Raw genomic sequence first — 27,590 nt, forward strand, 5'->3', positions numbered from 1 at the left:
GGCCACTGGCAATTTGGCAGAAGGCTGCTTCTCTTTCTTGTTCCTACATCAATACTTTTGTCTGATGGTCTTAAGTGCATTCCCTACCAATTAATCAGAATTCCCACAGCAACAATTTATTCGGCCACCAGTGACATATCTGCCCTTCACCAGAATGTAATTGATTACTTATACAAGAGGAAATGCAGTTGAAGGCATAAAAAGCAGGTTCTTACCAGTTGAAACACTTATCTCCTCTAGCTATATTTCAGCCTTAATAAAAACATACAATTTTATACATTTTAAACTAAAAACACTTTTCAGTGTAAAGCTATGCAAAAAAGGATACACACATACCTTTGGGCTTTGCACAGCCCCAAATGTTCACCGCTCCATTAATTTACATTAAACACTACCTTAAAGAGTAATGAAATTAACAGAAGCTTTTTATACTTAGCCAAATTCCCCAGTGGCAGTATCATCTTTTTAAAGTGTTTCAGCGAGTTGGTGGATTCCCAGCACAAGGAAATTGCCTCAATTTTCCACACATTGAGCACAAGCTAAAATCTAGAAACCAGAAGAACCTAGGGGTGACGAGCTAAATTAATGGGCCTCACTGCAGCTGTAAGTCAGAAATGTAATCAGTGTTTACATCTTCTTAAGCTTTTGAGGAAACCCTTGGTAATTTTGGACCAAGCAAGATTTTATGGGGTAGCAGCCACCTGTATTGGGGGTTTTACAAAAAGGGAATTTGGATAAAATCTCAAGGAATATTCAATTTTGGACATCCCTGAATTTTGGCTAGCAATGACCAAAGCTGTTTCCTAATTTTTCTACCCCAGAACAGGATGTAGAATTCCAGACAAAGCTGAATCCTACTTCACTATGCTTTCTAGTCCCTTTTTTTGTCCACCCCTTTCGTCACCCTGTACTAAATAATTCCCTTCTAATGGTAAAAGAAAAATCCTTTTTAGGGTATCTCCTCCAATTGTTGGAGAGAACTTGCCTTTCATAACATAAAATTCAGCCAAACTTCTTCTCATATTTTGCCACTGACAAATAGGATGGAAAGGTATTTTTGCTCAGGCCAAGCATTTATACACACTTAAATACCTTGAGAAGATATTTAGTCACTCTTTATTTCAGATAGAAGCAGTAAGGCTATATACTAGGATGACTAATTTGGTCAAGATCCAATCCACTGGGGAAAAAAAGCACTATACCTGTATCAGAAATGCAAAAAAAGTATTAAAGCATTAGACTGGGAGTGGGAGAGTTTGTAATGCTTTCTCTAACTGCAGGCTCAGGTTATATCTCACCAACAAAAATCAGTGTCAAAAGGGTTTTTTTGCTACGGAGGTAGTCTTCCACATAATAATAATTCATTCTGTGACAGTTCAAAGTTACAATAGTATTGATAAAATGACTTATGACTGGTCTCCAAAGTTATAGCTGTTGCAGAGCCCCCACATTCATGTGATCAAAACATAGACACTTAGCAGTTTGCTCACACTTATGACTACAGAGACATTTCAACTCCCCCCACTCACCTATCTCGCTTCCCACCCATCTTTGCCATTTTCTCTGTCATGTACAATGGCACTTCTCGGAGAGAGCAGAGGGAGTGCAACTGTAGAGGCCCAGGGCCTTCAGCCATCTCAGCCAGCTGGCAACACTCCCAGCTCTTACTTTAGCCCCAATGCTGCTGTTGCAACTGAGAAATGCTGCCACAAGGTCTACCTTGCCACCAGGCATCTCAGCACCCCAGGACAAAGCCCTAGTTGCCTTTGCCTCCCTATGTTCCACAGACCCTGCTGTGTCCAGCTGACCTTTGCCCTGTTCCTCTCACCGATGATGAGGCATATCTCATATGATTCTATGCAAGGCAGCTGCTCACCATGCCAAGCCTTCTTCCCAAGGCTGCTCAAGCCATTCTCCAAATCATATGTGCTATTCTCCAAAGAATAACAGTGTGCATCGTTCTCATCAGGATTTAGAATACCCTTGAAAACTTATGAGGTTTTCCAAAGCATTGTGAGAATGGTGTGTATGCCATTCTCCAAATGGGGCATCTGCCTTCTCCTCAAATCTGGGGAAGATGGAAGAATTATGTGGCCAGCAACTGTTTCACAAAGGGCCAGGTTGGGCCTGCCTTATCAGCAGTGGGAAAAAGAACACAGCAAAGATCACCTGGAGTGGTGGAGTGCAGGGAAACAGCAGTCTCAGAGTGCAGAGCAGTGAGGGTGGCTGGACTGCAATGGCTGGGGTTTCCTGGTGTGTCTATTTTGTGCCATGCAGCTGGATAGCAGCTTTGTACCTCTTTGATGGGGCTTCCTGATGCAGCTGGGGCTTCCTGGGGTAGCTAATTTGCGCTGCATTGCTGTACTACACCTTAGGAGCTTCTTGCAGAGTTGTGACACACCAAGAAGCCTTTTTGCACTGTGGTGCTAGGCTATGCTGGGGCTGGGCTTCATATTGTGTATTCTTTCACCAGCCTTCCTGAGCTCATGCATGTCCTGTACTTGGCCTCTTTGCACCCTGCATGTCCTCCCCCAACTCTTGCATGTTCTGTACTAGGCCTCCTAGGACCTCCTCCATCCCACCCCCCTGCAGCACCCCTGCACTCTTTATCTGGGACTCCCTCCACTTTCTACTTAATGAGCCATTTATCTGGAGTTATGATAACCAGGACTGGCCTGGATTGCCAGGGTGATGCAGTCATGTAACATTGTTTTCATGACTGCATTGCTTAGTAATGAAAATTCTGATTCCAACTGTGGTCATATGTTGAGGACTATCTGCATTGTGGAAAACTAAAAGGATAGAATTACAAGTTATAATTTGAAACTAAGTATCTTTGTTTTAAGGTTTTACAGAGGCCTATAGTATATTTTCCAATTCTCAATGTATAAGAACTTTTATGCACTTAGCCATCTATAAAAAAATTGTCCTTTATCATTTTATCATAGTTTTAATAATTTGGTTTCTATTCCTTTATTAGCAATAAAACTAAATTTAAAAGCATAGATGCACACATATATAAACACATGGTGGTAGAAGATCTATTGTGCCATATAAAATCTTTCTAGGCTTGCGGACTATCCTTACAATCAATTGGATTGAGTCTTGTAGCAGATAACTTGGTTACAGTTATTCAAAATAAATCAATCAGTACAGCTTCAAACCTAGGGAAATGGGTTATAATCCTTAGGTTTTTTACAATTATACATACTATTATACTGTTGTATAAAGAGCAAGACTAGTAGAAATGTTATGTTATTGTTTATGCATTTGATTTCTACCTATCTTTTGTTCACGGATTCAAGGTGGTCTCTCATTTTCTCCACCCTGTGGTTGTGGTAACTTGGACTGAGAGTGACTGGCCCAATGTCAGCTATTACGTTTCACTGATTGAAGGACAGTTATCAAACTGGGTCTTTCCTATGCCAATGCAACAACTTTACTACGCTAATCAACATCTTTTTTTTCATCTCTATGTGCATAATGTTCACTTTTTTCACTTCACTAGATGTCTTCAAAATTTACCTTTTCCTCCCACTTTGCCCAAGGACTCTCATAATTAAAACAAGGTAGGAAAGCATATAGAAAATAAATCCTTGAATTCTTTACAGTCTCTTTATCAGCTAACCAAGTTTGGTTACCAAGTATTGTGCTTTTGTTTGGTTGTGTGCATGGTTGTAAAGGTCTAATAAGGACGGTGTGGCCTGTGTATGTGTGTTTGTGTCTCATCAGGATAATGCATGCATTGTTTTATTGTGGCACAGCAAAACAGATGAAAATAGTCTAGGTAGGCATCTACATGTTGTTTCTGTAGGTCCTATGTGTATGTATGCAGTGGGAAACATGAGAAAGTTTGCATATATTCTGCCTGGGTGATATGATAGGGAAGATGGAATACTCCAAACTGAATACTAGGCTATCTGTCCCATAAGGATGTGTTGGGAGATATTTTCTAGGTTTTTTTTCTTCTCAGCCCCTGCCTGATGGCACCCACTTTTTAACTTGATCTTTTTCTTGCTAACTTGTCCTGGACAACTGGGTCCTGGTTTTTTTTTTTTGTTTGTTTGTTTGTTTCCTGAAGGGAATCCAAACTTGCCTTACAAAAGTTCTGTCTAATTTTCCATTTGGCTGGAAAAAAATAAAAAACAAATGAATCACCTTACAGAGATTAAAACGAACTTTAATATTTCACAGTCTGTTATTTACATAGCATCTGAAGCAAGTAAAACATAGTGTGTTACAAAAACGTTGAGATAACAAAGTTGGGGGGTTCATACAGTCACAGCATGGAGGCCAGGCCACTCCAAAACAGGACAGGGCAAGGCAAAGTTTGGAAGGTGCATCTGCTTGCCCACTACATTCTTCCTGGATACTCCAATCCATCTAAATTAGTTGGAATTAGATATTGACTTTGGATATTACTTTGCAATTTATATACTTGCAGCCTCATTCCTATATTATATCAACAGAATGTCAGGAATCAAGGTAGCCATAATAGGATACAGATATGGAACATTTTTACAGATGCTTATAAAGTAGAAGTGGATTTCAATAGTTAATAAGAAAAATTAATAATGATTTATGTTAAAGGAACATGTCTACATCCTTATTATTAATTTTCCATTTGCTATGAAATTTTACATGGACCTTAAATATAGTTTTCTACTAGGAAGCCAGATTATCAAAATATGACATTAATTTTGTCAGAGACAACACTGTTCTATGTTTGTTGATTTCCTCTAGCAGCTTTAAAAAAAATCTTCAAAACTTTGTCTTAATAAACCAAAGACAAGTGGATGTTCCTTCATCCCCTAATACAAATAGGAGTAAATGAATGTTCCTTCATCCCCTAATACAAATAGGAGTAAAATAACTAGGGATTTTAGTATTGTTTTAATAGAGAATAGATTATTAAAAACACTAATTTGCCCCTAAAAGGGATTTGTACTCATTATAGTTGTCCGTTACAAGTATTTATTTAATACTAAGTGGGTAATTAAACTAACTCAAGTCTTCAAATAAAATTTAAACTCAACCAAGCACAACACAGCAAAGTGAAAGACAATACTTTCTTTGTTCTCAGACGTTTAATAGAATTTATCCAACAAATTATCCTTACAACTTTAAAGTTATCAAAGACTTAAAATTATAATAAGCCTGATTAAAATAATTGCTGAACAGGGTGAAAGAATGGTCAGGGAGAATATCTTTTGTGGAAATCAAACAGAAGATATTTCTTTCATCAAAGTTTTGGATTCTATCTCTACTGCAGATGTTCCCATAACTTTGGCAAAGAATCTGGTCTGCTGTCTTGATAAATATTGAAACAACTGCATGATCTTTTTTGAAAGACCAGAATTTGGTTTCTTGGACCCAAATTTTCAAAGCCTGTTATCTATGAAATCAATAAAACATTGACTATAAATCATTTGTAAATACCCTAATTTTATGTTGAATCATCCATTTAAGTTTCCAATTCTTTTAGCAATCAACATAGCAAGCTTTAAGACAAAAAACAGCTAAAAGGAAAGAAAGCTTTTTCGCCCCTTTGGGGCCATTAACAGACTCTATGCAGTGAAGAATAGTTGACTGAACAGAAAGGGAAGAAATGTTTGTTTGTCTCTCTCTTTCCTCATAGGTATATCCATGATATGGAATAGAAATTATGGAACAGAAGGGAGTTGTAACCTCATTCAAGACCCAGAATTGTAGAATTGGTAACAATTGATTGTTAAATACCTTTGAGGCTGCACTTACTTAATCAGTAGCTGATGCGATATTTTATTTTCAAAAACAAGGAAAAATTTCCAAGATATCTGCTGAGACAGGAATACCAATCCTGTTCTTTAATCCTTGGTACTGTTCTTTCAAAAGGAAGCAGACTGCAGCACCATTCTCTAGGCTGATGTACTTGAGGAAGATTAATAAAGTGCCCACAAAAAATAGCCATCCTATACCTCAAATGCATTATATCCTGCACCAAGGAAATCTTCATATTTCCAACTCTGCAAAGCATACGAGAAGTATTTTGCACCTGAACAAAAGCCATATTGTGCCATTTTTGGAACGCTGGCCATATCAATGAAGATGACATCTGATAACAATGGATCTTCCAAGATCTATCGTGTGACCTGTGAACAGAACAGAATGTATCAAAGAGACCTCTGCCACCTTAACATCTTGATGTAGATTTATTTTCCCATATATTTATATTCTTTGCCAATTGAGGTTTACATAATACTAAGTTCGGTTTGTTAACGAATTAAGGCTATGCAGCGCTTTAGAATCAAAGAAGAAAAGGTCCTTTGAAACATAACATGGGCACATGTGGAATATCTGTCAGCACTTTCTTAAACCAAATGTACCTTTGCTTAAGATTGGACAATAGCTACCAAGTGCAGATACAGCTTCCTGGGGGAAGAGCTACTTTTCACATGAGTGCCCCTGAGAAGTCAGAAGCACATTCTATCATATCTGAATATAGCTCTATTATGAATCAGTGCTCTGGAAGCAAAACTAAAAAAAAAAATAACACATTGTTCCAGGCCAATGTTAAGATGAAAAAATGGTTTTAAGTCAACAACTGTTACTGGACTAAAACTAAAGGTTGATGTGACTCAGATGAGTTGCCACATTAATTTGTTCCTTTAGATAGATTGTTTTCACATAATATACAAGTGATGATGTGACTTGTTTCTGATTTAAAGTATTTTAACACCAGTCCATTTACTATGTGATTAGTGAGATGTATATATATTTCTATGTGATTGTTAGGCAAATTCTGGGTTGGCATGTTGTGTGAACCCATCTCTATCATCTTCCAAATGTAGACAAACACTGCAGTTTGCACAAACATCCTAGTTCAGTGGTGGCTGCTGTCTTATGCACACAAGGAATATCTTTAATTACATGCACAGTCACAAACAGAAGCAATGAAAAACAATTCAATCAGCTTTAAAAGTGTCTGTCAGAATCCCATGAATCAAGAGTCACAACCAAAAAAAAAAAAAAGGAAAGGAAAGGAAAGATATATTTCAACAGAACATGTATGAGATTTATATGGGGGCAGCAGAATTTTATTCCAAAATGCTTAAATATTAACATTTCTTATAATTTAATGCCCTGAAGCACTTCCAGGCTTCCAATTTTAAGATTATGTTAAGTGACCTTTTTAGCTGTTAAACTGGAAGGCATTTTTAAAAAAAATTAAAATTCCCCTTGCATAGTACATTAACATTCTGAAAAAGAAAACCAGGGACATGCAAGGCTCTCAAAATATTTTAATAGAAATGCATATGCATTTAACAAGGGTGATTAAAGTCCCAGAAATAGAAAGTCTGTTTGGTATGATCCTAATGAATTAGGTGAAATCCATTGTTTCCACTCTGTGATTCCTCATGTCCAATTATTACAATTAGTCCATATCAATGTACCTTAATGTTAAATCTGACATGGGTGGAAGCTTCAGAGAAGTATAAGGCATATGCCCTCCCTAGGACAAGCTCCCCTTATTCAAGCTAGTTCTTATAATCAGACTTCTGCAATTAAAGAAGCACTGACTCCAAGGAAAACAAAACTCCTAAAACTTAAGACTCTTGAATTCCAGAAACTCTTGCTTCTTCCCATCTCCCAATGCAAAGAAACTGTAGTCAAAACTGCTATTCTGTCATGGGAATCTAAAGTAATGCCATTTACTAGAAGTCACCTACACAACTAAGCCATCCTAAGTTTCTTTTAATTGCTATGCCCCAAATCTTTCCATTTGGCACTAAAAATGACTACAGATAGTCCTCACTTAACAACAGTTATTGAGACCAAAATTTCCCAATTTTGGGAAATGTGTCATTTAGCAACGGCAGTTCTAGCAGTCTCCAGTTACCATCATTAAGCAAGGAGCTCACATGATCAGCTTGACTTTGCTTGTGGGAAAGTGATAGGGAATGCTGCAGATCACTGTCACGTGACCATGCTATTACTGCAATGGCTGGAGCTTCGAGGACTGACTGAAACTACCACTTGTTCAGAGTGTTGCAAGTCTGAACAGCTGCTGAATTATTGGTTGCTAAATGAGAGCCACCTGTAAAGTTCGGTTGTTTCAAATTTTAACCTGCTATATAAAACATTTTGGATAGTTATTACTTAACTCCAGTCTTATTTCCTTTGTAACAAATTGACAAATCTACCTCCATGAAGCCTGAGAAAAATGTCAGGTTATATAATATCTGTGGATGACTGTAGAGACTTCAGATATTCCATACCTTGTTTACTCATTACAAAGTCCTTTCTCATTTATTTCACTGGAGGTCTGGAGACAGCCACGAGAATTGTGGATACATTTAAATATTCTTATTTACTCTCTCCCTGGCCATATGTGCATGCCAAACAAGAGAGATATTCACAGGAACACTTTAGAAAATCTACTGCAAAATAGCAAACTAAGAGCATCAGAGGGAAAAAAAAACTTCCATCCATATGTATACAGCAGAGAACCATACAGTAGTTAATGTGGGATCATATGCATATTATTTAAATGTCCAGCCAGTAACAGTGTATTTCAAAGACAGAACAAACAGAAGACAATTTGCTTTAATGCAAAAACTGAATGATCAGAGAAAGACAAATTAGAAAATAAATATAGCTGTCTGAAAGCTATAAAATCACATACTAGTGATATGAGCAACAGAGAATCTGTTTTCTGGATGGAAGTGGTGCTCTTGAATATTCTGAGAATTCACCTGTGTTCAGGAAACAAGGGGATTATTATTTCCCTACTGCTCATACATCTAACCGTGAATGCAGTGACGCTGTGGTTGATTTGAAAATAGGAAACATTTCCTGTGAACGATTGAGGATGCTCACAGTGTCAATTAGTCCAAATGAGCAGAGAGACCGCTGTGTTTTGCATCCAATTCTAGGTGAATTCTTATCTGTCTTCCTCGGGTTACTCATTACTTGGCACTTCTTTCTTGCCCCAGGGGTATATCGGGTTCTCTATTGTTCCTTCACTTCAGCAATTTCTTTGAAAGTACATGCTCCAAAGCCCAATCACCTCTTCTAGCTATGAATGGGATGCCCCAATTAATAAAGACTCAGCTACAGTATGTTGTTTCCAGTGGTTGTAACTAATCCTGTGACCCAGAGGCAGAATGGATTTTTTGGTAGATAAGATTTCACATTTATAATTTTTTTAAAGAAGATGTGGCCATGCTGAATAAGTTGATAATGTGAAGTGGGTAGAAGTAAGGCTTAAAAAATCCTTTTTTTCTTGGGGTTTTGGAGAGAATTTTGAAATACACCCCAGTTTTGTATGTTTTCCACTTCACAACTGAGGAAACTGCCCACCAGTTTTCAGCAGTTGTGCTGAGAGATTGCTCCAAAGGCCATTAAAATAGTATAAAAACTCCCCAACTAGTTGGAAATGGATAAGAACATTAAAAAAGTGTTAAAATGTTTGGGAATAAATTAGAATGTTTCATTCAAAACACTTCAGGAAAATGCCACAAAGAAGTGCAAATTCTTCTCTGTATACGGAAGAGGCTTGGCAAAGATGACCATACGATAAAATTTCTATTTTCCAAATAGTACCTTCAGAACCAAAGAGAAGACACATACAATGCTGACACTAAATAAAATGTAAAATTAAATATAAAAATGGGTAACAGGTAAAGCAAGGTTGATGGAGGGAGGATAGTAGATTTGGTCAGCAGGATTACCTGAGTCAATGGGATCTACTCTGATGCTCACTGTTTAGAAAGCATTTCAGCGTGTGTCTGTTATTGGCAGAGCAAAAGATAAGAAAGAAAACACTGCCATTTCACAGAGCAATTCTTTGGGGATGTTTGTGTGTAAAGGAGATGGAAGCACAAAGCAGGCAAAGCTTGAAGAATAATTACACTCCACTGTATGAACAATGATTACAAAATTATTCAACTGATTAACCATGACATACATGTAATTACTAATGAGTTTGATAAAATTTTAATTATACCTTGTTCTTCAGAGTATTCAGCAAGCCATGAAAATAATAATCATGTAGTTCTCTGTCACAGATGATTGCTCCAACAGGAGGAGCTGTGACAGGATGGAAAGTGTTTGGCTAGAGTGAGAGGAAAAGAATGGAAAACCTGCTACTGGGCAAAAATCTTACAGATGCAGCCTCTATCTAGGAACTTCACTGGAATACTGAGTGAACCTCTAGTCAGAGACTCTCCTCCTAAATAGCCATTAGAACTGCAAATCAATTTCTATCAGCTGGATGATGCTTCTTTTAACTAAACAACTGATATTTTATTATGAGCACTACACTTGTCACTTCTGATTTTCTCACTTTTCTCTGAAATAATAGGAGGACAGATGGGGGAAAAAAATACCTGAACCAAGTGATTTTCAACAGAGAAAAATATTTTCCATTATTAAGGAAAATGTATTTGCTTTCTTGAACTGATCAAATTTGGGAAATGTTTAGTAAGATTTGTTATTGAACCTTTCTTTCAATTTTGCCAAGAACTCTTGTTTTTTTCCCCTTATTACGCAGCTTTTGATGAAAGAAGAAACTTTAAATCTGTGCAAATATCCACAAGATTGTACTAAGAGCCGAGGTGGTACAGCAGTTAGAGTGCAGTACTGCAGGCCACTTTAGCTGACTGTGTTCAGCAGGTCAGTGGTTCAAATCTCACCGGCTCAAGGTTGACTCAGACTTCCATCTTTCCGAGGTAGGTAAAATGAGGACCCAGATTGTTGGGGGCAATGTAAATATATATATACATTGCTTACTGGTGTACACCGCTTAGAGAGTGCTTGCACTTAAAGCGGTATATAAGTCTCATAAATAAATAAATAAATAAATAAAATGCACTATTCATACTACATCAAGATATTCAAGGCATACTTAAGATTTAATTGTTTATAAAATAGTTGAATGTCTAAACAGTTACAAAAATGATAGCATTTGTATGAAAGATTGGTGGTTTGGAAAATAGGAAGTGACTAGTGTATTATGTCCTTTCTCCATATAATCATCCCATCAGCTGTGGAGTTTCATTGCTTGCCTTTCATGTGGCTTCTTATATTATTTTCTGTTTTTAATCTCCTGCCACTACACCAACCAAAGCAATCCTTTATAGCCAGGCCCAATAGTAGCAACTTACCAATAAAAAACTAAGCTCAAGAACAAGGGTATTTTGGTAGTGCCCATGGGACATTCAACCCATTAAAGACCCTTATTTTTTGCCCATATTGCCTCACCACTGTGTTTCTTTTCTTTCCCTCAACATGGTTTTGTAAACTATTTTTAATTAAGAACCATAGGATTGTTGACCTGGATAATGGCTGAAGGGTAAGTTGGCATCTCTGAGCCATTACACAGCGATAATGTTTGGTGTTCTTAGCACATCTTTACTAAGCAATAAAGTGATCCCTGCAATTCTCATTCAGCAGACCATCTAGTCATTAGATTTTTAAACATTATATTACAAAAATGGTGTACAGTTTGGCCAAAATATGTGAGCCTGATCACTCTTTCACTGAAGTTATATTTATTTAATTAAGACCTACCTTAGTTGTCTTTACTTTGTTTCCAGTACTGCAACTCCATCCAGACAAATCTGGTAGTACTTTACATTCCTCTCCTTCTACACATGGCTGCATTTGGCACCACCACTTCTGAAGCACTATTGATGCTATGAGAAAACAAATGATGTTGTTAAAAACCTTAGCAACAAATTGGTGCTGTATTTTTTCTTAACTCAAATGTACACTTCCAGTGAACTCCAAAGATACCAAAGTAAGGATACATTCCACAATGCACTTCAAGAAGAACTCAACACGGACTTCCGGTGGATTTTGCGTGCGTGATGGCGGCTACTTTGTAGCCGTCCTCCTGGGTAAGTGTAAGAACCGCTATGAACAGCAGACACCAGCTGTTCAGCGGTTCAAAATCCCCCTCCCGGGCAAAGGGGGGGGGTAGAGAGTGTCTGAATAGTGGTAGAGCCTCTTTCGCACCCCCCAAGTTTTTTTTTTGGGGGGGTGAAAGGAGTGCTCCCACGGAGTTCAGACTTGTCTCCGCTTCCCAGCTGTTTTTGTCCTCAGGGACAAAACGAGCCGCCGCAAACACCTCCGTGCTTAAAGAGAACTGGTGAGTTTTTTTTTTTTAAATGGACAGAGCTGAGTAGAGGATTTAGTTTTTGCTTTCTTTGACTTATTTGGATTTTAAGTTTTAAGATTTGTTTCTATTTTTATTCTCTCTTTTTATTTTTTTTCTTTGTTGAAAGGGAAAGTAAAATGGCGATCGGCAAACTCCTCGGTGTTTTTTTTTTCTGGAAGTTAGAATGCTGACCGGCAGGCTTTTTGGTGTTTTTCTTTCTTTCCTTTCCCTTTCTCTTTTTATTTCCTTATGATTGGAATGGTTGTTTTTGGTATCTCTAAGTATTTTTTTTGGAACGGACTTTTTTTATTTAATTATTTTTTTTTCCTTCTCCCTTTTTTTTTCCTTTGAACTCCCTTTTTTTTTTATTGTAATGACCCTTTTTTGAAGGACTTTTTTTTTGTTTAATTTTTTGTAATTTTTAAGAAGGAGTAAAACTTTTTTTTAATTCTTTTTCTCTTCCTTTTTTTCCCTTTTTTCTTTTTATTATAATGACCTTCTTTGGAGGGAGTTATGATTTTTGAAGGAATTTTTATAATTTCTTAAGAAGGACTAAAGGTTTTTCTTTAAGATGGCTCCAAAGCGTCCAGGGATTTCTACAGCTTCTAAATCAACAGTTTCACCCTCTTCTGGGGGTCAGCTAATAACTATGAAGGATTTGCAAGACATGATGGGAGATGTTATAATTCAAATTAGGGCAGAAATGAAAAAGATTTTAGAGGAAAACAATAAGATCTTGAGACAAGATTTTGTTTTGGCTTTAGAAGGTGTTGCTTCTGTTCTTGAAAAGGTGAACTCCCATGTGGAAGAGGTAGCTGAAAAAGTGGACATAATGGAGGGGAAAATTGAAAGTATGGAAAAAGAAATGGAAAATGAGATTCTTATGCTTCAATATGGACAAATGGAATATGCCTTAAGAAATAGAGGCCTGGGAGAGTCTTTGCAAGGAGATCTGAAGGAGATGGTTGCAAAGGACTTTGCATTGATTTTGAATAAAGAAAAAGAGGGAATACTTAATGAAATTGAAAAATTATTTAGGGTTAACTCTGTGGTGGCAGCACAGAAGAATCTGCCAAGAGATGTGGTAATTTACTTTGTTAAAAGATCTTTACGCAATGAAATTGTGCAAGCCTATTATAAGAAGAGATTTCAAATTGCTTCACAAGATGTTATAATTTTTAAAGAGATCCCATCTAAAAATTTAAGAAGAAGAAAGGAGTTTGCTTTTTTAGCAAATGAACTTAAAAAGAGAAAAATTTCATTCAGATGGGATGTTCCGATTGGAATGGTGGTGAATTACCTGGGGACATGTTATAGACTTAATACTGTTTCTCAAGCAAAAGATTTTTATACTTCGGTCCTGGGGGTATGTGCATCGCCATCAATTAAGTTTAAAGCTTTGGAAGAAAAGAATGTAGAATCACAGTTTGAAGAGCCTATATTTATGAAAACTGGAGAATCTTTGTGTGAGAGGCCTCAACAAGTCCAGGGTGAGGAGCAGAAGACAACTTGTGCAGTATATAATCCCAAAGAAAAGCAGCAACAGAAGAAGGTTAAGGAAGTTTCATATTTAGTGGTTTCTGAATCTCTGGGAGATGTTAGACCTACAAAGTCTTTGGAGCAATCTTTAAGGGTGGAATTGTTGCCTGAAATGGAAACTGGGAAATCTCAGTCTGAGGGGCATCAACAAGAGAGGAATGGGCAGAGGATAACTTGTACAACTTACAATTGTAAAGATCAATACAAGGAGGAATTTAAGGAACCCTTATTGGCTTCGGAGTCGATGGGAGATTCAGGAATTTTGGAGCAGTCTCCTAAGGCAGAACTTGCAGCATTTCTTACGAGTTTGATACAAGAATGGAGAAGGGAAATGGAAGAATGGAAGAAGGGAGAATGGAAAAAACTGGAATGTGAATAATTAATAATACTAATATAATGGAGATTGATAAGGATGTAGTTTTTTATGGATGGAATTAGTTATTGGTGAAGATTGAAATGTTTAATGTGTTTATTAACTTTGTTGTTTTAAGTTTTGAACATTTAATGATAATATTGTTTAAATTTGTGTTTTGAAGGGATTATAATTTGCTTATTTTAGTGAGTGGATTCTAATATTTTAAATTTTAAAAATTTTGTGGTTTTGGAGGGAGTTTATATAGAGTGATGATTGTATTTAGATTTGTTTAGGATTTAAAAGTGTTTTTAGTTTTTAAATATTATTATTAATATTTTTAAGACAAAATAATTTGTTTAATTAAATGTGCTTAGATTTGTTTAGGACTTATAGGTTTTTTAAGTTTTTGTTTTTTGTTTTTTTTTTTTCTTTTTGGATAGGAGAGAAGATTATGAAGATTGAAGGAAATATGTACTTACTTTAAGTTCTTTAAGAGTATTTAGCTTTAATGGTATAACACAGATTTGTATGTTTATTTTTTCGTTTTAGGATAAAGAAAGAGGGAGAAATTAGATTTTATATTATAGATATAGATATTCAAAGAAAGTAATGTTTAAATTTGTGTTTTTGGAGGGAGCTTATATAGAATGATGATTGTATTTAAATTTGTTTAGGTTTTAAAAGTGTTTTAAGTTTTTTTTTTTTTTTTAATTAAGCCTGTACTCAGCTCTGGGAAGTCCAGGGGAGGGTTTGGGAGCTTGGGAAGGGGGGGGGGTGAGGTAGGGGGGGGTATGGGAAGGGGATTTGTTTTTGTAAAATGTAAAAATTTTCAATAAAAAAAAAAAAAAAAAAAAAAAGAAGAACTCAACACATTCTCAGATATTATCATTTCAGCTCCAGACTGGCTATAGACCAGCGGTTCTCAACCTTTGGGTCGCGACCCCATTTGGGGTCGAACAACCATTTTACGGGGGTCACCAAACAATGCGATCCATCATTTTTTTCCCTCAGGGGGTGACGCCGTGCATGCACGCCGCGCATGGGGGCGCCGCCACGCATGGGGCGCCGCCGCGCATGCACACCGCGCATGGGGGGCGGCACGCATGCGCGGCGTGTCCTTATGACAGGGGTTGCCGTATAAAAAGGTTGAGAACCACTTCTATAGACAGACATTCAAATAAATGTCCTATTAAATGCAAGTGAATACTGTATGGTATGTGAAAATCAGAAGTATTGCATTTATACATCCAGATTTATTTATTTATTATTTTTGAAATAGGAACTGAGAGAAAAATTGATACCATCCAAAGTCTACCATGAAACAGAACTATGAAAGGAAGAAATTGTGTTAAAAATAATAAAATAATACAGTTACAAGGAAAGCCATTCTAATTTTTGAGATATTTTCACACTTACATGAATACACACAAACTTGAACAAACTGTCCTATGCAAAGTTCAGCCACTGATGAAACAAATCCAAGATTATTTCCTGTGGTTGCACCAATTATTCAGCAAGCAAAGGCAAGACAGCCATTTTTCAAGGATATTTCCAGCTGCCATTTTGCACAGAATTGAGGATAGATTTGATAGCCAAAATGGTCCGACACTCCAATTCTGTGAAGATGGTGGAGATCAACCTAAGTTTCCTACAATCGGAGTCTGCATTCTTATCACTGTATAATAACCTATTCACCTTTCTTTTAAATTAAAAAGCTATATGCTTAAAAGTATAAACAGCTTTTAAACAGCTAAAAGCTGTTTATATTTTTTATAAACAGATAAAAAAGGACAAGCAATGAAACAAAGAAGTTTTATAGAAAAACAAGAATGCATTTTAAAAAAATCATCAGTGAAACTAATGATAACTTCCTATTACAAGCAAATAATGAAAATAGTCTCCTATATAATACATACTAGGAAAAAAAGAAAGTTTTATTTGATGTATAAGCATTAAATTAAAAAAATACACTGCAAAAAAATAGAATAGTATCTTGGCAATTTTAATTAAAACAACAGCAACTCTGGGAGGCTAAGAAGTTGAGAAGCCAAAAAAACAGTATGAAACTTAAAACTTTTCTCAGTCAAATCTATCCGCCTTATCAACCGGCGTTTCCACCACAGGGGAAAATCTTTTTAAAGATTAAAAGCCCAAGGCATTTTGCATGCAATTTTTAAAATTCATAGGTAGAAAAAGAGATATTTTTATCCAGGAAGAGTTGAAACAGCAAAGCAAAGCCTCCTATTCACATACTCAAACTCCTAGTCTCTTATACAGTAATTTCTTTTCATTTTTAGTTCTATATCATTTTAAAAAGGAAATTAACTGGTTTCTCTAGAACAGGGGTATCAAACTGCCAGCCCGTGGGCTGGACGTGTCACCTGGAAGCCGCGCCCACCCCATTGCCGGCAATGGCAAAACTGGCCTGATACGTTGCGTGACGTCATGTGAGGTCGCAAGTTTGACATGCCTGCTCTAGAAAATCCAGTGTTTCTTCTCACTAATCTTCCCTTGCCATCATCTTTGCGATAAGTACTGCCATCCACAAATCCTAGTTTATTTTCTTGCTTTCTTCTTTTGCTATTTTCAGTTCAGTTCAGACTAAGATAGCTCAGGTGTAAAGCCACCCCCATTCCCCTCCCCAGACAGCGACACCCACACATGTCCATCACTCAAAAATTAAGTTCTTTAATTTTTATTTTTCATTTCCTGGAATTGTTTCATGAATACATTGTTCATAAACACTGTTCATACACACTGTTGTGACACTATGTTGGGTTGCCGATACTGGAATATGAATGCAAGACCCACAACCAAGCCTACAGTTAACCCAGAGTTTGGGAGGGGGAAATGATCAAAACTGGAAGAGTTATCAGTCATATTGTGCAAAGCCAGGGCCAATGTTTCATTCTTAAAGGAAAAATAAGGATTTATAGACACTGACTGGAAGCACACACAGCACAACAACATTGGTTGGAAAATATGTATTCTTCCAATAGTACTTTGCTGCCTTGGGACAGTTTCAACGGTCCAAGACATGTTAATGACAACTAATCAAGAATAAACTGTCATGAAAGGTTAACTACAGATGGAATTTGAGACCTTGGTGTTCTATGTTTTTCTCAGTGCTTTTGCTTCCATGAGCTTTTAGGCCTGGTAAACTAGTTGCAGGCAAAAGGATCTTAATCTGCCTTTGTTGATACGCCAGCAACACATTGATTTTACTTTGCCTGTCAGCTCCCTCCTATATCATGGTAATGCAGCTGCAGTGCAAAAGATGAGGATACAGAAAAGTGACTAATAAGCAAGCAATGTTGCATGGTATGTTGCCCTTCTGAGCCTCAGGCTGCCTCTATCCCCTTCTCTGCCATTGCAGTCAGTTCCACCAGTTCATTCAAACGAAGCAGAATCTGTTATTCGGTCTGAAGTGGAGGAAGTTTTGTTAACTTATTCCATGGTTTGTTAACAAGTCTGATTCATAAAGCATAATTTGTTTTATCCAACATAGTTTAAGTTAACCAGTGTTCGCTGTTTGGATAAGTTTAAATATCACTCTTCCTTGTTGCAGTGTTCAGGAGAGAGAAGTGCGTGAGCCTAAAAATCAAAATTTCCAATGAATGCAAGATAGTGCTGCACCACTACGTGACACAAGAATTAAAGAGAAGATATCATGATGATTTCAATGAAATCTCAATAGGTAATTTTAGGGAAATGCTTTGTTCAGATAAATTGAAGTACTTTTCCAAAGCTGCTAAGAGATGCTAGTCTTTCAGGGGAATAGTATCCTATGTTTTTTAAGTAGTTTCTTGGCATCACATATAAATCCATTTGTACCAACCAAGCTGCCAAGACAATCAATAATGTACCAGCAGAGGCTTTGAGCCATTTCAAATAGATCCCAAGTGACACTATTCAATAAAATATAGATGGGCTGAGGTTGTTTTTAGCAGTTTGCACAGGTGATTAGATTGCATGCTTTCATTCCTATGTGTTACACCTACTTTATAGTAACAAGTTTTCCTACTTTTTTTAAGTAGATTTCAGAGAGAGGGAATCTTAGATATTATAGCTAAATTGACCTTCCCACAAGAGAAAGGAAATGTTGATATTTAAACAAATTCCTTTCTGAGTAAAAATAAGACACAATTGCACATAAAATATTGACTTCGGAAGTCAAAACTGGGCAATAATTACAATTTCAATTGAAAAGCTCTTTATAGAAAGAAAAATCTATAGTCAATTTTCAGAATAAGTGAGAGAGTCACTGATTTGCTAAAACCAGCTAAAAAATTAATGCACAACTTAATATCCACAATACTATACAATTATGAAATAGCACATACATATACAAAAAGCTACCAATTTTTTTCTGTAGTTCATCCCTTCCATAAAATATATCTTGCTATCCTATTCCTAAATTTCTTAGCAAAGCACATCGTTCTTTTCTCAGGAGAGAGGAAGAACATCACTTAAAATAGCAAATTGACTACAGTATTTACTGCACCAATTTCCTTTAAAAAAAATACTAGCAGTTGATAACATACCATTTTATCTATACTACTGAGGAAGGCGATGTGACTGGCCTAGGCTTCCTGGCCTGTTTTGTATATTTTTATCCCACATCAGATTTCATGTCCAGTAGTGGCAAGGTGTTGGTGGCCACAAATTTCTAGGAAGAATAGGAAACTAATAAGAGTATATCTCTTCAATACAAAACTTTATTAGTTGTGAGCTACGATATTTATTTTGTCAAGATTAAATTATTTCATGTTTTGGATATCTAAGTAATAAATATTTCAAATTACCATATAAGGGCTCTACAATCAGCCTGAAAGATTGCAGATTATAACCAGTTTATTGGTTATAACAGCATTAATCTATGAAGTTTCTCTAAAAAGACTGAACATATGTGGTTGAATGATGTTGTTTGCTTTTGCAAAAGAAAGAAAACAGATGGAACTTGTTGAGAAATTTCAGGAACTTTCCCATGTGTGGATAGTGCATAAAATCTTAGGTCACATCTCAACTGAGACTTGAAGTCACAGGGCCAGTCATATTCTGCCAGACTCTGTTCCTATTACAAAACTGTTGAGAATGAATGAGTACAGAACTGTAACAAAACATAATACTGGATGTCTATTTTATGGGGACAACATGCCTATTGTCTCAAGTTCTACTAATCTATCTTCAAATTATGTTTCTGACTGAATGTACAATAGTATCATTTTCATTATAAACTCAAAAAAAAAGCCTAGAAAACAGAAATGTTTAAAGCAATGAATCAAACTGTGCAGTAAAAAGCAGCAGATTTTGGAGTACTTGACAACCCACTTTTTCTGTTCCAAAAATAGTAATTGAACAATATTCAGTTATGCCCAGAGTCTTAACTAAGTTACCCTATTTGAAGAAGAGTCAGATTATTACCCCATCTAGTTTAGTGTTGCTTCTCCAATCTGCTGTTCTTCAGGTATTTTTGGTCAATCACTCCCATAATCTGTGTTAACCTGGTTTATGATACAAAAGTAACAGTCCACCTTACTAGCTGCAAGACTGATCCATACTGAAGAAATGCTTGCAAGGCTTTCTTAATACTACCTGGAGATTTCACTGAACCAATGACAATGAATAATAATTTGTCTTACCACTAAACTATAGTGCTTTCCAAATCTTGGTTTACTCAGACAGATAATCTGATGTTGTACAAATTCAATAGCAGGACTGGGATATAGAAACATCAGCCTTCCTTGCCATACAAAATTATTCAAATTGGCTAATCATGGTTGCTATTAATTGCTTTTAATGACTATCAGAGACTCATTGACACTTTGAGAACAACTAAATATATACTTGTATTCAAAGTTAAGTACACCATTAAGTTAGTCTTTCAACATAATTTTATTAGCTGCTAATAAAAATTTGTACTTCTGGGCATTTCCTAATAAGAACTAACTGTTGAAGGCTATGAAATGCTTTAAATCTTAAAGCAAGGTAAATGCTCTGATCATGCAGAGGCACTCGTGTAGCAAGCTGCCTATAATTCTTTAAAGAAACTAAGTCATTTCTTGGTATTGTGTGGTTGCATTTGGTCTATAACATGCTAGACAGGAACTTTAGTCAGCTCCCATAAGCTCTAAAGCACGGGTGTCAAATTCAATTGCGTCATGTGATGTATCACGATGGTTTTTGCCTTTGTGTGGCCAGGGAAGGCGTGGCCTGCACTTGACACATCTGGCCTGCAGGCCACCAGTTTGACACCCCTGCTCTAAAGCATACTTCTGCTTTCAAATCAAAAATACATTCAGGCTGTGTTACTTAACAGAACACAGAATCCAGAATAACAGAGTTTGGTTGACATTTTTAAAGTATAGGGTTGTATTTAATACAATTTTTTCAGCAAGGACTACTATCCAGGCTCACAGACTTTACAGCTATGAATCCATCTTTTGACCTAGCTACAACTATGTCCATACATTCACACTGTAGATACCTGTACACTTACCATCCACACATGAAGGAGCAGCATGTGTTGTCCCAGCCACCTGACCTGGAAAGCAGGAACATTTCACTGTTTGGGAGCGCTCTTCAATCTTATTCTTATTGCAGCACCTGTGGGCAGCAATGACTTCACATGTACCAGGTTCTATGTGCACTGCAAGGAAGGAAAGCATATGGTATATCTATGTTTTAGGAGTAAAAAGACATATAATATTGTACATACGGAATAAAAGAAATTAAGGAACAAGTTGTAAGTAGAGCAAAAAGCTTAACAGTTTTTTTAAAAAAAAACTTTGCTAAATGCATTAAATAAGAGCTGAGGGAAAATGCATTTTTTCAGAAGCCAAATATCATGCATTTGGAAAAAAAAATCAAAGGGTACCATTCACAAATTGTCATTGGTCAGCTAAGGCTCAGCTGACTCCAAAACACCAGCTCATAAACTCTAGCAAACCTGTCTGAGTAATATGTGGTACAAGCCATACAATAATACTTTTAGACAGCAAAATCCAGATGAACTTGCCTTGTTGCCTTTCAGATGTGTTGAAACTGCAACTGTCAAAATTACTATTCTCAGATAATCTAGAGGAATTTCATGATAGCAAACGGAAAGGCTGATATAAAGTTACTCATATCTTCACTCCTTTTAGAATTTTCACTGGTCCGAAACCAATCCAAATTCAAAGAAAAATTACATGTCATATCAATGGAAGTAATGAACATCAAATTAAGATCAGCTGAAGCTGATTTCTAGATCAATTTCAATTTAATAATTTTGTAGATTCCCATTCCTGTCATAGCTTTTTTTCTCCTTCTATCCTAGTGTCTAAAATCTGTCATTTTGAACATGATGAGCAACTTGGGATCCAAGATTTTAGGTAGAAGTGCATTTGCATTCCCTAGAAACCGTAATCTAAAAGATTTATAGATGAGATACAATTTAATCCAATTTATATCTTTTTTGTTAGTCCAGCAAGTAACAAAGTGTTCTGAAACTAATAAAGCTATATTTTATAATACTATATTCTATTTCCTTTCTGTAACTAGGTTTGAGTCGGCTGATATATCAAATTATCAAATTAATTGATTGTTTCTTCTGTCATTTAACTGACATATGATTACCACTAAAATAAAGCTCAAGAATATTTTTTGAGAATTCTAGTAAAAAAAACACTTCATATTTGTTAAATGTCAATCATTTGATGACTCACATTTCCTTTTTGCCGTTAATAATGTAATATAAGAGAATTTGCTTAACTTTAGTTGCATGTCAGAAGAAGTGAAGCATAATGGCCACTTAATTGGCCCAAAACAGGGGTGTGTGATACTTTACTGATGCATTTTAAATGAGTGTTTTGCTGGGATCTTCATAAAGTTGTAGACATGATTCACAAGAATGACATAAATAATTAAATGATTAATTTCCCTGGAATTATCTCATTTTTAAAAAGAACTACGTTAACATCCCCTTTGACATTTTCCTCAGTATTATTAAATTTGTAAATAAGATAAGGAACAAAGCCAGAGGTATTGAAATAACTTTCTTAAGTGTTCAATGTCTTTTTTTTTCAAATCACTACCTATATACATGAGAAAAAGAGAAGAAGTAATGATTTATCTCCCTCTTCTAAGTTATTATATGAAGAACAGTAAATTCAAAAAGCATATCTGATTAAATTTTCTAGAGTTGTGGTTGAGAAATTACTAATCTCCATCTTTAGTTATTAAGTCAAGAAGTTGAAATTGTTTAATAAGAAATAATCACAAATAATTAACTATCTGGAAATGCATGTACATGAAAATAATCACTGTAATATAAAAGTAATTTCAGTGAAACTATGTCTGAAAAATTAATGAGCAGATTTGGTTTGGTTCATATATAAACAAATAATGGAATGTTTGATGTTTATTTTTTTATTTATTAAAATTAGAAATTTCCCATGTCCCTCACAGAGTGACTCTGGGTAATGTACAAATAAAATGAGAAAAGGAGTATAAATTCTTCCATTCCCCACCATCCAGTCAAGAGCTTCTTGGATGAGAAGCGAAACCTCTTCAAAGAAAAACAAGGGAGTCCAGTTGCCTCATGAAAAAACATCCTTGGGACAACTATGACCTGGATGACTGAGAATCTCCATAGACATTTGCTGAAATTATGTATAAAAAAATTGGGAGTCCAATGCAAAATGTCATAAAGGATTGAAAAAAGGCAAATAAGTCAAAATTTATGTCAAAAATTATTAAGTATTCAAAGTTATTTATCAATTAATGATAAAAATTTATTGTGAAACTTTTGAAAATAGACATTTAACTTATGTTCTAAAAAACCCACATAATAATAATAATGATGATGATGATGATGATGATGATGTTGGAAGGGACCTTGGAGGTCATCTTGATCACATCATTGCTCATATTCTTACTAAACTTGACTTAAAATATACTTGACTTAAAAAAAAAAGAATGAGTTATGTTGTCATAGAATACTACATGCACAAGCTTTTTGGACTAATGTAAATGGTTATGAATTGAAATATATAAAAAATGTATTACAGAAAATAATGTTGTACTGCTGAATTCTAATGGAAGAAACAGCAGTGTTTGCAGATATGTTAACAAACTGGCTTGAACTGTTTTTTGTTAAGGCTAGCTGTTAATTATTCCTTCCTAGGACATTCTTTTGAAATTGCTAATACTGTATTTCTAATGATCAACACTAAGAGATCATTTTATTAGCCTACATGTTTTGAAATTATATTTTAGTGAGAGCTTATGAGTTTTAAGTAAAACTGAAAAAAGCTAGAATTCCAGTTTGCACTCTCGAGGCAATATCTGAAATCTAATCTGTGGAAAATATTTCTAGTCATACACTTTATTAAAAAGCATTTAAGTCTGCTGCAGTGTCCTGACTTCCATATACTGAACAAAAGCGAGATACTTATTATGTACAAACAATAACCTTATGAAATGACAACTGTTTCTTTTTGTCAAATATGTGAATTTATGTTGCAGTTATACCAGAAATTCTTGCAAATTTCTTCATTTTGCCAAAACTTTTATAGTTTTGTATTTTTCTATATTCCCAGGACCATATGTTCTGTTAAATTCCTTTGCAGCATATAATCAATCCAATCAAAGAGGTGGTTACTTATTCAGATTATATACAGGAATATTCTTGTTGGTTTCTTTATCTATTTCACACCTAAACTCTGTGTTCCTTTTGCATATTGAAAATTTTCATTAAAACTGAATTACTAAAGAATTTAAAGACAGAGGGAGAGAGAGGCAGTGTATCAAATTTATAGTCAGGAATATTATTACAAATGTTTGCAGGATACACAATTGTATGATTATTAAGGGCAGAAACGAAAGTAATGGTTCATTAGTATAAAATGTCCATAAAATAACAATAAATATACATAAATGGAAGTGGTAATAATGCATAAATATACATAGGGTCTGAGGATTTTTCTTACTATCTGGGTACAAATAATTTCAATTCTGCCACAATCTCTTTAGGAGACTAATCTTCAGCATCTTTTCTTAGAATTTCTTTTTATAAAATGCAAAGAGATTTTCTTCCTGATATAAATGCATGTAACAATAATAAAACTGCTAATGATAAGTCCTGAGCCTCCAGTTCAGGAATTCTTCCTGGTCTTGGATCTCTTTCATATACATGGCTCCTTCTTCTGCTGTACAAATGAAAATCCAACAGACATTAGATTTGCTAAGTATCTAGGACTTCAAATAGCAAGCAAACAAATAAGCCTTTAGGGATGATTTCTATCAATTCATACCATAGACACTAATAACAGTTTACTAAACTAACATGGGATCTTGGCAAATTGCAGGGAAACACCTGGATTTGTTTTATTTGTTTATTTATTAAACAAATTTATATGGCCTCCCATCTCACTATGTACTGGATTACTATACCATGGCAACCAGGGAAATTTAAAAAAAAAAACACCTCAAGATAAGGTGCACAAAAACCCTACTCTTTTTTTAACATGCATCAAACATATTTTTAAATGGCCAAGTCTTTGATTGCACAGTCATACCTGTCATCCTCACTTTTTTATATACCACCCCTACTCTTGCAGTTACATCTGACAGACAAGGTCCAAAAGATTGCAAAATCCTATGACATTCACAATTATAAGACTTCACCAAGATGGACATTTTCAGAGGAATTGAAACTATGGAGGCTATCAGTGGCTATTTGTTATAGGTTTCCATTTAATATTTGGTGTTACATTGTGAGAACAGAATGTTGCACTAGGTAAGTTTTGATCTGCTCCAATATGGGTTTTCTTATGTTCTCCTTCTCAGCTGGTTATTGATGTAATTCACTTAATAGCTAAGAAGTGTGTCACTAAATAACCAACTTTCTGCTGGCTTCCCCAGCCTGGCAGAGAGCATCATAAACCAACCAACCAACCTTCCTTCCTTCCTTCCTTCCTTCCTTCCTTCCTTCCTTCCTTCCTTCCTTCCTTCCTTCCTTCCTTCCTTCCTTCCTTCCTTCCCTCCTTCCTTCCTCCCTCCCTCCCTCCCTTCCTTCCCTCCTTCCTTCCTGGATTAATTAGAAAAGCATTTTGATAAATTCAAACCTTAGAGTGTTATTGCTGACTCCTTGAAGCCATTCTTGAATACTTAAAAAAGATCTAGAAATATGAATACTTAAAAAAGATCTAGAAATATGCTACCAGAACAACCTTGAGAGAAACTGTTAATGAAGGAGATTTTGTACTACTTTGGAACTGGTATAAAGAAAATTCCTTTTGTACACCTGTTAGCTTGATATTAGAGCTATAACCAGGCAATTGCTCAGCCATTCATCAGGAATGGTTACACGAATCTTCCAACCTCTTTTCTTTTTGTATGTTCTGCTGCCCACTGGCTGATCACAGAGGAAGATAAGTGTGCCAATTTCCATATCTCATTCATCTGTAGACATTGAAAAATCCTCAGAGATTCCTGTGGAATGTACCTAACAATTGACAGGAAGAGACAATGGGCTTCAAGGTATTAATGAAAATATTACTGGACTCAGATACAAAATTTCTAGATCCCAAATCTCAGAGTATTTAGGGCTTTACATAGAAAAAAATAATATATGCAGGTTAATTTCTACACATCTAAGCACATCACAGATAAAATCTTACCTACCATAATTATTTTTCCAAGTTCAGAGAATTTCTGATTCCCATCAAGAAGCATTTAAAGGCCAATCGTTAATTGGGAGAATAAACTGTTCAGACCTGGGTGAACTGCAACATGTTTTTCTAATCATTTAATAATGTTCTTAAAAATTTCCTTTGTTATTTGAGATTTATTTTGCTAATGAAAGTAAAATTCTTTACTTTCAGAATTTCTATTAGTTTTAGAAAAAATATTAATACTGTGTTTGTTAAATAAAACAGATCTGGGCTTGGCTATAGCCCATTAGAGTTCCAAAAACCACTTCAGTAATCAGAAAAACCAACTCAGTTATTTTGTTGTGGGAAGATGGAGGTAACATTTAACAATGGACCACAATGTTCCTTAAACTATAACAAGATTTAGGACATTTATTTTGCATGTCTAAACTCCCCAAACCTTTCTTCTATTAAAAAAGAAAAAGGCTTAAAATTTTGGCTGTATCTAGTCTGAGTTGTTTCAGAGGTTGCAGAAAGGTTATCCACAGCTACATGTAGTCTAAAGATTAAAAGTGTATTTAATTTATCAACTGAATATACTTTTGCAAGTATTATGTACTTGCATTTTTTTGCACAGAATATGAAACTTATGTTAAATGTATACCAGATATAAAAAACAGCAGGCAACTGATTTTTAAATCAACATGTATCAACTACTAAATGGAAGTTTTCTGCTTGTTATGCATGAAATGCAAAAAAAATCCCTAATTTAAAACGCTACATGAGCAAATGATTCAGTTCATTTAATAAAAATTTAAAATGTGGATTTGAAATATGATCTTAATTGGAAATAAGCCTCGTAAAAGAGAATTTCAATAAAAATCACATTTTAAAAGCTACTTTAACAATCCAGGCACTGTTTCAGACTTTCTATAAAACTATGCCTATCTTCCCAAATCTTATAAATATCCCAAGCCATTTTTCACAGATAACAGTATGATTGGTGAGAAAATGGGGGTAGCTTTGTGGGTGTTGAGTCTTGTTTGTTGTTAAGAATGTACTCATTATGAATATGCATCTAAAGAATTTGAAATACCTAAAACAAAAGATTCTCAAGTAAACAAAGGCTTTGGCAATATGTCATACTAATAAATTGCAAGCCGTATTTGAAATTGCCCTGGCACTTGCAGCAACATTTAGGATAAAACCTATATGAACTGTACATGAAAAAGAAGAAATGTCATTATGGAAAATAACAAGAAAAAGTCCTAAGACACTTCTTGTGAGCAATTGCGCTTTTCAATTTATTTTGCCTTCCCCCCTTCCCAAATAACTCTTTTATGTTCAAATCCACCTTGTTAGGTTTTTGCACTAATATTAAAACAAGTTGATCTGTTAATCTGGTTGTGCATACTTTGAAAATGAGGTTTGCTGGCGCATTTGAAAGTGCAGCAGTTCTCTAATGCAGCAGCATCTTTTTCAGGCATGCATGCCTTACTATATAACCTACAATCATTTGACATGGTGAAATCCTTATACCTGACAGTTCCCAAACAGAAAGGCATTGATGGTGTACTTACCTGCCATTTATCATTCCTTTGTAGAAAAATAATTCTAAATAATGGTGTTCTTTGAGGTCACCCAAAGGGATTCATCTTTTGCATTACTAATCATTTTAATCACAAAAAAGCAGAGCCAAAAGACTGAAAATTTCTATGAATGTGAATAATTCCTCCAGAGATTAGAGAGCCATTACATGATGTTTCCCTCTACTGATCAGATTAAAGGGACCTGATCCCAGCAAACTATTGATACATGCAAATATCAAAGCAAACTTGAGAAACAAGTACAGATGTAGCCAAAAGTATTGGTACCCCACCACTTTTCCCCAAAGAACCCCAAGTTGCAGTAAAATAAA

At 35.5% G+C, this 27,590-nt stretch overlaps 1 long non-coding RNA gene across 1 annotated transcript; it reads right to left on the reverse strand.

Moving 5' to 3' along the window:
- Positions 1-4,159: 4,159 nt before the first annotated feature.
- On the reverse strand, positions 4,160-21,103 carry LOC120314840. The gene is made up of 3 exons (XR_005558542.1): positions 20,536-21,103; positions 11,554-11,678; positions 4,160-6,131 (listed from the first exon to the last, which is right to left on the reverse strand). It is a non-coding gene; the product is annotated as an uncharacterized LOC120314840 (long non-coding RNA).
- Positions 21,104-27,590: the final 6,487 nt, after the last annotated feature.

The sequence above is a fragment of the Crotalus tigris genome, unplaced genomic scaffold, assembly GCF_016545835.1.
Source record: "Crotalus tigris isolate CLP2741 ecotype Arizona unplaced genomic scaffold, ASM1654583v1 scf7180000019009.106469, whole genome shotgun sequence".
In the NCBI taxonomy this organism is placed as follows: domain Eukaryota; kingdom Metazoa; phylum Chordata; class Lepidosauria; order Squamata; family Viperidae; genus Crotalus; species Crotalus tigris.